General features: G+C 46.9%; 1 protein-coding gene across 4 annotated transcripts in view; it reads left to right on the top strand.

The window, feature by feature from the left end:
- The window catches only part of NFATC2 (nuclear factor of activated T-cells, cytoplasmic, calcineurin-dependent 2), a 187,237-nt gene that overhangs the window by 7,331 nt on the left and 167,888 nt on the right, over nt 1-12,018 (top strand). The window lies entirely within an intron of this gene.

Raw genomic sequence — 12,018 nt, 5'->3', positions numbered from 1 at the left:
GTCTCAATCTCCTGACCTCGTGATTCGCCCGCCTCAGCCTCCCAAAGTGCTGGGATTACAGGCATGAGCCACTGCACTCGGCCCACATAGGAGCTTGTGAGGAGTCTGAAGTTCATTCTTGGGGTAATCAGGAGCCCCTGGGGGAATGTTCAGCAACAGCGATGTGTGGTGTAATGAACCTTTTCAAATGGTCATACTGCCCATTAAGGGGAGATCAGCCTCTAGCCAGGTAAGAGTAAATGCTAGGTAGGCAGACAGGAGGCTGCTGCAGTGGCCCAGGCAGGAGATGGAGATGGCTGGGGCCAGTGTGGGGCAAAAGAGGTGCTCAGAAGCAGTGCCTCCCAGTCCATAGAGCTTTCTCCTTTAGGGTTCTCAAACTGTGTTTCCTTGAGCCCCAGGGTTCCATGGGGATGGTCCCTGGCTTTGGTACCTAGAGGTAGATGCCATCAATCCTGTGAATATTCAGACCACTTCAGCTGTGCTTTCTTGACAGCCCGTCCTGGATTCCCCTCATCAGCTCCTCCTCCACCCTCCACTATCACTGGCAGTCATGAGACTTTTCAGGGTTTCATCTTGATCCAAAAATGTCCCTCGGCAAATCTACCCTTAGCTAATCACCCAGGAATAGCATGACTCAGTAATGAATATCAGACTCATGTAAGACAAAACCATTTCCATGGTGCACGTGCGACTTCACAAGTCACATCACGATCTGCTGTATGCCTTTGTTTCCTTAACTGAAAAGTGGGCTATTAGTAATTTTTACACATGGGGGTGTTTTAAGGTTGAAAGGAAATCATGTCTGTGAAGCTTTCAGCAAAGACAAAGTGGTCAGTTCCTGTTAGCTTCCATTTTATTGTTTTAAATTCAATTTATTACTTTCCTCCAGATCAATAACTTTCAAGAGTTCCTGACGGGGACAAATCCACTTTCCACCAAGCCTCTGGGGTCTTTTCTGTAGGGTCCTGGTGACCCACTTCAATCACTGAGCCACTGAGTCCAGAGGTGTTTGTGGAGAGTCTAACAGGGGCAGAGCGCCTGGCAAGGTGGTGGGGAGAAAAATCCAACGTCTATGAGACATGCCCATTTGCATTTGAAAGAGATGTTTTTGTGAAGTTGGGGAGACATACTCATGGGAAGTCATTTACAAGCTAAGTGACTCTGAGCTTAGGTGAGGTCTAGTGATTGTGTTGATGGAGAAGCGAAAGAGGGAGAGCAGCTGATGTCCTGTGCTTTTTTGGAGGCAGTGGGGGTTGTGCTCCAGGGTCTGGCTGTGCAGATGGGAGCTGATGATGGGTACCTCTGAGTCAGCCAGCTTGTCCTCATCACTCCCTGACTTCAAAGATTAGGAAATCGGCACAGATGTTTGAGTCTGCAAAGAATATGGCAGGGAAGAGCATGGAGAGAGAAACGATCTTGAGGCATACAGGGGAAGACAGCCTGGGTGACCGAGGAGGGGAGAGTGGGCCAAGGGTGATAGGTACATTGAGTGAGAAATGATTGTGGGGATGGGCAGATATTAACCAACACTCTATCCCCTAACGTTATAACCAGCCCTACCCATCCTGCCCCTTGAGGCTGTGCTTTAGTAGAAGATGGAGCCTCCCTAGCAGAGGGATGGTGGCATCTCCTGTTCAGTTAAGAGCAAGGACCATCACTTAAGGGGCAGGTAGGTTTACTGAGCCTGCCCTCCTTCTAAACATTGTTACCCAAGACAGAGGGGAATGTACTAGAAAGCAAGGAACAAAGAGGAGAAACAAAACCAGGGCAAAGTAGTTGTACAGGGACCAGGTGGAAGGAATCAAGAACCTACAGCCCAGGCGCTCAAGCTCACAGGCTCCCGGCAGGTGGCACAAATGAATGAGGCAGCCAGGTGGGCGCTGGGGTGAACTGAGGGGGTGTGTGTGTGTGTGTGGGGGGGGGTTTGCTGGGGAGTCCCCAGGGAACAGCCTCCACTCACCTCCAGCTGATTGGTCCATACGGGAATGCGGGCCTGGGGTGGTTGGATCTGTTGGATCTGCTGGATCTGCTGGATCTGCCTGCCTGTTTTTTTTTTTTAGAAGTTGGAAATTTGGATTTTTATGTGAAATCTCCCAATTTTAAAATGTTAGTTCGACATGGACACAGGGAGGGGAACAACACGCACTGGGGCCTTGCCGGGAAGGTCGGGGAGGGAGAGCACCAGGATAAATAGCTAATGCATATGGGGCTTAGTACCTACGTGTTGGGTTGATGGGTGCAGCAAACCGCCAAGACACATGTTTACCTATGTAACAAACCTGCACATCCTGCACATGTATCCCAGAACTTAAAATAATATAAAATTTAAAAAATAAAAATGTTAGTTCAGATTAAAAAGAAATTACTGGGCAGGCCAAACATAATATGCCTGCAGGATGGACTTGGCGGAGCTCCTGCAGACCTGTAACTTCTGCTGCTGTCAAATGGGGCATCTTCCTACAGTCCACAGGTTGATTTAGGCGCTGGCTTTTAGTAGAACCCTGCTGTCTTACGTGGTACCCATGGCCATCAGTGCCTGTCCAGTGGGAGGGTGGCGTATTCAGCTAACGGCTTTTTGCTGCAATCCCCTCTTGAAAAATAGTTTTCTCACAACACAGAAATCCTCTTTGGGCTTTAAAAGACTCTGTAGGAGACGATAGATTGAAGTACAAGTCAGGTTTGAAACTGTCTTGTTTTCTCAGTCTATTAGGAGCTCATCCCTAAAAATGGCTTTGCAAGAGCATGACGAAGCCAATGAGGCATTTGGGGGAGCAAAATGCAAGGAATTCAGTAATCAGGATGAACTATATATATACACACACACACATATGTATATGAAATGTATATATATTTGACACAGGTACTTGCTCTGTCACCTGGGCTGGAGTGCAGTGGCACGAACACGGCTCACTGCAGCCTCGGCCTCCTGGGCTCAAGTCATCCTCCTGTTTCAGCTTCATAAAGATGGGGTATCACTATGTTGCCCGGCTGGTCTTGAACTCCTGGGCTCAAGCGATCCTCCCACCTTGGCTTCCCAAATTGTTGGGATTACAGGCATGAGCCCAGGATGAACCATAGTTTAATATAATATATATATATAGATATATTTTTGAGTTGGAGACTCGCTCTGTCACCCAGGCTGGAGTGCAGTGGCTCAATCTTGGCACACTGCAAGCTCCGCCTCCCAGGTTCATGCCATTTTTTCGGTATTTTTAGTAGAGATGGGGTTTCACCGTGTTAGCCAGGATGGTCTTGATCTCCTGACCTCATGATCTGCCCACCTTGGCCTCCCAAAGTGCTGGAATTACAGGTGTGAGCCACCGCACCCAACCTAATATAATATTTTAAAAACAAAATTAATGCCAAAACTCCATGATAGACTTTTTTTAAAAAGGCCAGATGTGGTGGCTTGAGCCCAGGAGTACGAGACCAACCTAGGCAACATAGTGAGACCTTGTCTCTACAAAAAAAAAAAAAAAATAGCAGGGCGTAGTAGGGCAGGAGCCTGTAGTCCCAGCTACCAGGAGGCTGAGGTGAGCGGATCATCTGAGCCCGGGAGGTTGAAAATGCAGTGAACCACGCTCTCGCCACTGCACTCCATCCTGGGTGACAGAGTGGGACCCTGTCTCAAAAAAATAAATAAAAAATGTTAAATAAAGACACGATTAACATTACTCATTTTCCCTTTGGCCTTAGGGTGCAATATGGCTCACATGGACTGTTAACCTGTCTTTATTAAAATTCTAATATCTTGTTCAGCAAGGTTTTTTGTTTTGTTTTGTTTTTTTTTTTGCATGCATTTTGATGTTTTAAAACATGGTGTGAAGATATAATTTATCTAATTACTGAGTTTTTGGTGCCCTTTTTTATTTTACCTCTCTTGCGTCACCCTAGTACCAGCCTTGCTGGAGTCAAATGCATCTCTGTAAGTTATATATTAACACCTAGAGTGGTCATGAGTCCCAGGGAATGCTTCCGTTGAAGGGAGATTGTTTCTGGAGTCTGGTAAAGAATGTTCCCACTTTTTGAATCCGACTTAAAACGTTTCAATGCCTGTCTTTTATAAGCAGTGTTTTATTATAATGGGAGGTTGTTAGGACATGGAGTTCATGATGAAAATTTGTGACTTATGTGTTATACAGATGGTCCCTGACTTACGATGTTTGATTTAGGATTTCTTTACGATGGTGTGAAAGCGATGTGAGTTCAGTAGAAACTGTACTTTGGGTACCCATAAACCATTCTGTTTTTCTCTTTCAGTATAGTATTCAATAAATTACAGAAGATATTCAACACCTCGTTATAAAGTAGTCTCTGTGTTGGGTGATTTTGCCCAAAATCAATTGTGTAGGTGACTGTAAATGTTCTGAGCATGTTTAAGGTAGGCTAGTAAGCTATGGTGTTCAGTAGGTTAAGCATATTAAATGCATTTTCTTTGTATATATTATTATTATTCTTTTTGAGATGGAGTTTCACTCTTGTCACCCAGGCTGGAGCACAATGGCGCGATCTCGGCTCACTGCAACCTCCGTTCCCAGGTTCAAGTGATTCTCCTGCCTCAGCCTCCCGAGTAGCTGGAATTACAGGCACCTGCCACCATGCCTGGCTAATTTTCATATTTTTAGTAGAGACGGGGTTTCACTACATTGGCCAGAGTGGTCTTGAACTCCTGACCTTAGGTGATCCACCCTCCTCAGCTTCCCAAAGTGCTGGGATTACAGGTATGAGCCACTGTGCTTGGCCTATTATTATTATGTTTTAGACATGGGGTCTTACTCTGTTGGAATGCAGTGGTGCAATCATGGCTCACTGCAGCCTGAAGCTCCTGGGTTCAAATGGGAGCCCGGCTAATTTATTTTTATTTTTCATAGAGACGGGGTCTTGCTCTGTTGCCTAGACTGGTCTCAAACTCCTGGCCTCAGGCCGTCCTCCTGCCTTAGCCTCCCAAAGTGCTGGGATTATAGGCATGAACCACCATGCCCTGCCTAAATGCATTTTCAACCCAACAATATTTTCAGTGTATCGTGGGTATATTGGGATGTCACTCACCATAAGTTGAGGAGCATCTGCACACTATCAGAGCCGGCTGCATAATTTTCAGGGCATTGTGCAAAATGAAAATGCATCGCCTCTTGTTCAAAAAGTATTCAGAATTTTAAAAATGTCAACAGCAGAGCATTCAACCAAGTGCAGGCTCCTTCTAAGCACAGGCTGTTCCAGGTGCGGGGTGCTGTGTGACTCTGCATGTCACATCCCATGAAGCGAGCCCCAGCTGCTGCTCAGATTAGCTTGGTTTTCCTTGTTAAACAATCCTTGAATTTTAGAGCTGAAATGGTAACTCAGGTATTATCTAATTCACCTCCTCCCATTTGACAGATGGAGAAACTGAGGCACAGAAGGTGTCTTGCTTAAAGGTCACAGAGTGAGGTAGAGGAAGGACTCAGTTTGGATCCTGGGCATCCCAGCTGTGAGTTGTTCTTTAATGTACCACAAGATCACTCCAGGCTTGGTCAAACATTTATGTCTTCATGCCATTGACCTACAGCAGGAAGATCAGCCTGGAAGGGGTGGAAGGGATTCAGATGTACCAGTCTTGTTATAAATAACTCAAATTAGCTGGGTGTAGTGGCGCATGCCTATAATCCCAGCTATTTGGGAGGCTGAGGCAGGAGAATCACTTGAACCTGGGAGGCAGAAGTTGTGGTGAGCTGAGATTGCGCCGTTGCACTCCAGCCTGGGCAACAAGAGCGAAACTCCATCTCAAAAAACAAACAAACAAACAAAAAACCCAAAAAAATCTCAAGACCTTTACGTATTTTCTGTAACAGAACATTGTCTTTTATAGATAGTCTTTTTCTTTCTGTGCCTCACTCCTTGTTTTGGAGACAGGGTCTTGCTATGTTGCCCAGGCTGAAGGGCTGTGCTTATTCACAGGTGCAATTGTCATGCATTGCAGCCTCAAACTCATGGGCTTGAGCGATCCTTCCATCTCAGTCTCCAAGTAGCTGGAACTACAGGTGTGCACAACCATACCAGGCTCTTTTTCTTTTTAAGCAACATGTGCAGATAGAATTTCCCTGAAGCCATTGAGTCAGATGAAATGTTATTTCTCTACAAATAATTACAGGTATTGGAACCAGGCTAGAGGCTGGGCTGCCAAGGCTATAAAACACTGCTAAATTTCAGGACATCCCTGTTGAGTCCCATTAAGCTGAGCAAAGAAGGAATTTGGGTTCTCCTAATGGTGCACTTTTATTCACTGATTGATCTCTCAGGTAGAAGCTCTGTTGGGCGCCATTCTTCCGTTCATTCCTTCAGCTGCTTTTTAGTGAGAACCTACCATGTACTGGCTACCAGTCTAGGATCTGGGGATACAGCTGAGGTTGCCAGATAAAAATACAGGATGTCCACTTAAATTTGAATTTCAGGTAAACAATGAATAACTTCTTAATTTATGTCTGTCCCACATACTATTTGGGACATAGTTCTACTAAGAAAAGCATTCATTGTCTAAAATTCAAATTTAACTGGGTGTCCTGTATTTGTATTTGCTAAACTTGGCAACTCTAGATATCCCAGGGAAGAAAACAGACAAATATCCCTGCCCTTGTGGGGACTGCACTCAAGTGAAAGGAACAGGCAACAAACTGACGAAGAAATATACATATGAATAAAATATACCATGTGGAAAGGGCAACGAGGAACATGAAGCAGGGTGAGGAGACAGAGAATGCCGGGGGATGCGATTTTTATTAGGACAGGCAGGAAAGGTCTCTCAGAGGTGACTTTTGAGCTGTGAAATGAACAAAGTGAGGTAGCAGCCAGGAAATAGCTGAGGGAATGGTAGGTGCAAAGGCCCTGGGGTGGGGTCATGTGGGCGTTTTCAAGGAATAGGTGGACGATCAGGGTGGCAGAGGGAGTAAGCGAAGGGGAGAATGGCAGGAGATGATACCCAAGGAGAGCCAGGTGGGATGTAGCTTACGTAGGGCCTTGCAGACCAAGGGCTTTCTATTTAATTTTAATTTAATGGGAAGCCACTGGAGGGTTTATCAGATGTTTATTTTTTAAAGGCTCCCTCTGGTTGCTCCACACAGCGGCAAAAGTGGAAGTAGCAAGTCCAGGGAGGAGGCTTCTGCAGTTGTCCAAGTAAGAAATAATGAAGGCCTGGATTCTTGGGAGGTGGGAGGAAGAACAGTGAAGTTAGTGAGAAATGGGTGGCTTTGGGTTACATTTGGTGCAACTGCCTGCATTTGCTGAGGGTTTGCATGTGGGCATGAGAAAAGGCAAGGACTCAAGAACCACTCTTTGGTGTTTGATTGGAGAACTGGATTACAGGCAGAGCAATACCTGAGTTGAGGCATAATGAGGCAGGAACAGCTGGAGACGTAGGCTTTGGTTTCGGACACATTCACACTGAGGTGCCTGTTAGACGCCCCAGTGGAGATGTTGGATTGGCATTGGATATACAAGCCTGGATTTCTGCAGAGAGGCTCAGGTTGTAGATTAAAATGAGCTTTCTACCAGAAGGTGGAAAGGAAGGCAGAGCTGTAGGTGGTGGGTAACTCCAGGGCAATCTTGAAGCAGCCTGGGGACGCAGAGCCAGGAGGAGCTTCTTGAAGGCGCTTCAGGAGTCAGTGCTTCTTGACTATTTCTATCCAGGTGGACCCAAATTATGCTCCATTTTAAGGAAGCCTAGAAGAGGAAGAGAGGTAACTCACAGATGGACCAAAGGATGAGTCTATGAGTCTTGTGAATCCTTCCACGTTTTCTTATCTCTATTGCTACCACTTACCTCTGTAGTTCACGCCCCCATTATCTCTTGCCTGGATGACTACAAAAACTGCCTAGTTGGGCCTCCTGCTTCAACCCTTGCCCCCTGCAATTCCGCGTCCTCAGAGAACCCAGAGCCATTCTCTAAAAACTCACCTATGATTCTGTCATGTGCTGCCTAACACTCTCCAGTTGTTCCCAATTGCTTTTGGGTCCCAAACTCTCAATATGGTTTCCTGGGCCCCATTTACCTCCTAGCCTGATCTTACACCATCTTCTCATCCTTCCCTGAGCACTGCCACTCCTCTCTTCTTTGGGGTCCTCTATTGTTTCATATTTTCCTCCTGCCTCAGAGCCTTTACACATACTCCCTCATCGCTCTGTTAGTACCTCCCCTTGTCATTCCCTAACTAACTTCTACCAGCCTTCCAGTCCCAGCTTAAACATCGCCTCCCTAGGGCAGCCTTGCCTGAATTCCCTGTCTATATCAGGTTTCCTTGACATAAGCTCCGGAACACATTCTCCTTGCCTTTCATGGCACCTAGCTCAGGCTGTAATTAGACTCTGGGATTAAGTGCATGTTGAAGGGAGCTGAGTTCCTGGGCCAAATAGTTCCAGGGTCAAATAGTACCAATGTGTGCTGGAAGTTTCAAAGTCTCACTAGCTTCACCAGCTTTCTGTTGCACTTCGGTTGGAGAGGCTGGGGAAAAACTCAAAGGCCAGGGTATCCAAAGGAGGTTGGACACAGGATAGAGAGAAAGTTGACAGAGCTGCCCTGTGAAGGCCACCATCCCACCCGCCTCCCTCCACCTCCCAGAGTCGCTCTCGACGCATAAAGGTCATGTATTCTTCTCCCGGACCTTGTTCCTAAGAGCACAGATTATTTATTTTTGAATTGAAAATATGCCTTTCCCACAGCCCGAACTACCACCCTTCAAGGTAACCTTTAGGGAAGAAGACCCTTTTACTCCCCATTGTCCAGCAGAAACTCTTTTATTGGTTGGCATCTAGTCTGAACCACTTCCTTTTAAAGAACTCTGATTACAATAGTCCAGACTCCAAATCCCAGAAGCTTTGAAAATATATCCATTGTTCAGAGGGACAACGAAGGCAGTTAGACTGTCCTAAACTGTCCTGCCTCAGGCTGAAATTCCTGTAGCACTTGATCAACTGCAAAGTGATCTTCCCTTTAATATCTCATTTTATCGTTCGGTATCTGAAGAGGAAGTGGAGTTGGGGTAAGAATTTAGGCGTTTGCCCTAGCAGTTGGGTGGCCAGGGTAAGCCTCAGGGTGAAGGACCCTTAAAGAAAACTCTAAGGATTTTAAGGAGAGTCAGACTCTGCATCCATCCAGGCAAACGTCTACTCTTCCATTGATTAATGGATCCATTCATCCATGCAACACATTCGCTCTTTCGTCCATCTGTTCATCCATCTATCCTCCATCAATCCATCCATGTATCCTTCATTCATCCATTTATCGTCCATCCATCCATCCTTCCATCCATCCACCCTCCATGGACTCCTCCATCCATTATCCATCCATTCATCCAACCATCCCCTATCCATCCATCCATTTTCCATCCACGCATCCATCCTCCATTCACCCATCCATCCATCCATCTATTTATCCATCCTCCTTTTATCCACACATCCATTGCACATAAAGCTGTGAATGAGGTGGTCATAGCCCCTGCCTTAGTGGATCTTAGGCTAGTGGAGATAAAATTCTCTGACTGGCCCAGTCTGGGTCATTCATCCACTCTTTGCTTGGGGAAGGTGGAGCAGCTAGGTTGAAAGCTCTAACAAGATTATGTTTAGAGTAGTTTCCCCAAGGAACACACTGGGGTGCTGTTATGAGAAGAAGGGAGGAATTATTCTGGGTAGGCACAATCAACAAGTGTCCACTAGATTTAGTGGCGCTTAATAATTATGGGATGGAGGGATGAGAAAGGATGTGGGGAGGCATTTCCAGCTTTTCTCCTTTTCTAAAGCACAGGGGAAGCCTGGTTTTCTTGTTTATTGGCCAAAATTTCATCATCTGGACCTTGGGTCCCTGTCATAAGGACCCAGAAGAATCCATCTCTTTCTAGATACTTGTCTATAAGTATCCTAGCTGGGGTCACCACTCTTCCCTCCTCCACCTAAATGCATCAGCCACCCGCAAGATGCTTGTTGGATACACATGGCATAGAAGTGCTTATCGTTAGGAAACAAAGGCTGGAATTTCTTTATGCTCCGACAACCAGGAGGTGCTGCCCAAGACTCTGAAATGAGTCCTGAGCCAGCCCCAGGCCCCTGCAATAGAGTTTGAGTCTAAACTAAAGTGGTTCTCATCTCTGGCCACACATTGGAAGCATCTGGTGAGTTTTTACAAAATACTGATGCCTGAGTCCCAACGCCAGACATTCTCATCAAATCGATGTCTGGTGGTGCTCAGGTATTTGAATACAAATTTTAACAGCTCTCCAGGTGATTCTAATGTGTAGTCTGGGTTAAGAACCACTGGTCTGAGTGCAATTTGGAAAACCCCGTTCATAACTGTGCTTCTTTGCTTTTAGGGCATACACATGATGAAGGGAGAGGCTGTGGCTTGTTCATGGTTGCATCCCTAACATCTTGTGGCAGTGCCAGGCAGGTACTCAATAAATCTTTGTGGAATGATGGATGGCTTGGCACAAATGCCCTTAATGGAGCTGAGATGGCTCCCCTGAAGAGTATGTGTCCTCAATTCCTCCTGGCACATGGGGAAGGACTCGAATCACTTGAGGTCAAGCTGGGTTCTCACGAGGATCTTAAGGCCTCGCCCATCTAATCTTCTCATTCTCAACACTAGCTGCACCTTGGATTCATCTGAAATTTAAAAAAAAAAAAAAAAAAAAAATCAGGCCAGGTGTGGGAGCTCACACCTGTAACTCCAGCACTTTGGGAGGCCGGGGTGGGCGGATCATGAGGTCAGGAGATCGAGACCTTCCTGGCGAACACGGTGAAACCCCCGTCGCTACTAAAAATACAAAAAATTAGCTGGGTGTGGTGGCAGGCGCCTGTGGTCCCAGCTACTCAGGAGGCTGAGGCAGGAGAATGGTGTGAACCCAGAAGGTGGAGCTTGCAGTGAGCCGAGATGGCACCACTGCACTCCAGCCTGGGCGACAGAGCGAGACTCCATCTCAAAAACAAAACAAACCAAACAAACAAACAAAATTCAGACATTCTGCTTCAGTGGGTTTGGATTGCAGCCTGGCACGGGTGTGTAAAAAGGTGTCCCAGGTGATTCTAATGTGTGGGAAGGGTTGAAGAACACTGTTTTGATCTTTTTTTTACCTCTGTGAGTCTGTTTCCAACTTCAGTTAAGTTGGCAGAGCCCCCGGCAGAGTTTTATTGGAGGGTGTTCCTTAGTTACTGGGTCCTTATGCAGCATTTGCCAAATGTACCTGTTCATTAATGCTCACGTTGGGTGCTTAATTAAAAATACATATCCACGAGTCTGTATTCAGACGTATGGAATCAGAAGCTCCAGGGAGGGGCCTGGGAATCATGCTTTAAACAAGCAGCTGGGCGTGTTTGTCACTTGCCAACCGCCCCATCAGAACTGTACTCCTCGTTCTCCCTCCAGCACACCCAGCCCCCTCGAGCTCTGGCTCTGTGTTTTGGTTCTCATTGCCAGAACACACTTCCCCAAGATCGCCTCATCAATCAGGATTCTTCAAATGTCACCTCCTCCGAGAGGTCCTCCTTGACCACCCAAGGGACTAAAGCCTCCCCACCCTTTACCCTGGTGAGTTCTCTCCTGGCCCCATAAGGAGATGCTTTTTGTCCCGTTTCTCTCCTTCAGGCCTCTCCCACTACCAGAGCCTGAGTTTCTGAGGGCAACAGTGTCTGGCTCCTGCTGGATGCCCAGCACCTGGCACGTGGTAGGTGGCCAGGAGGCATAGCTGTAACGGAGGGACTAGTGCTGTCAGTCTGATTCCTTCCCAGGCGCTGGGGACTTGAGTTCAGGGCCATGCAGGTGTCTGAAGTACTGTGAAAATCATGCCGCCCCCGTGGGCACACGGAGACGCCTGGAGACATGCGTCTGCAATAGAAGTGGATGGAAACCCCCTTCCACCCCATGGAGAAGAAAAGCAGGAAAAAGTGTGGGGCCAGTGGGTCCCTTAGGGCAAAAGTCCTAGTGGCGGCAGCTTTCTTGTCTAGACCCTGGTTCGCGCAGGGCGTGTCGCGCTCACCCGTGGAGGGTGGGAGACAGCGGCC

Source organism: Mandrillus leucophaeus, unplaced genomic scaffold (assembly GCF_000951045.1).
Source record: "Mandrillus leucophaeus isolate KB7577 unplaced genomic scaffold, Mleu.le_1.0 Scaffold19, whole genome shotgun sequence".
Classification (NCBI taxonomy): Eukaryota; Metazoa; Chordata; class Mammalia; order Primates; family Cercopithecidae; genus Mandrillus; species Mandrillus leucophaeus.
The sequence above is the reverse complement of the archived record's forward strand: the minus strand, read 5'-3'. Positions and strand labels throughout refer to the sequence as shown.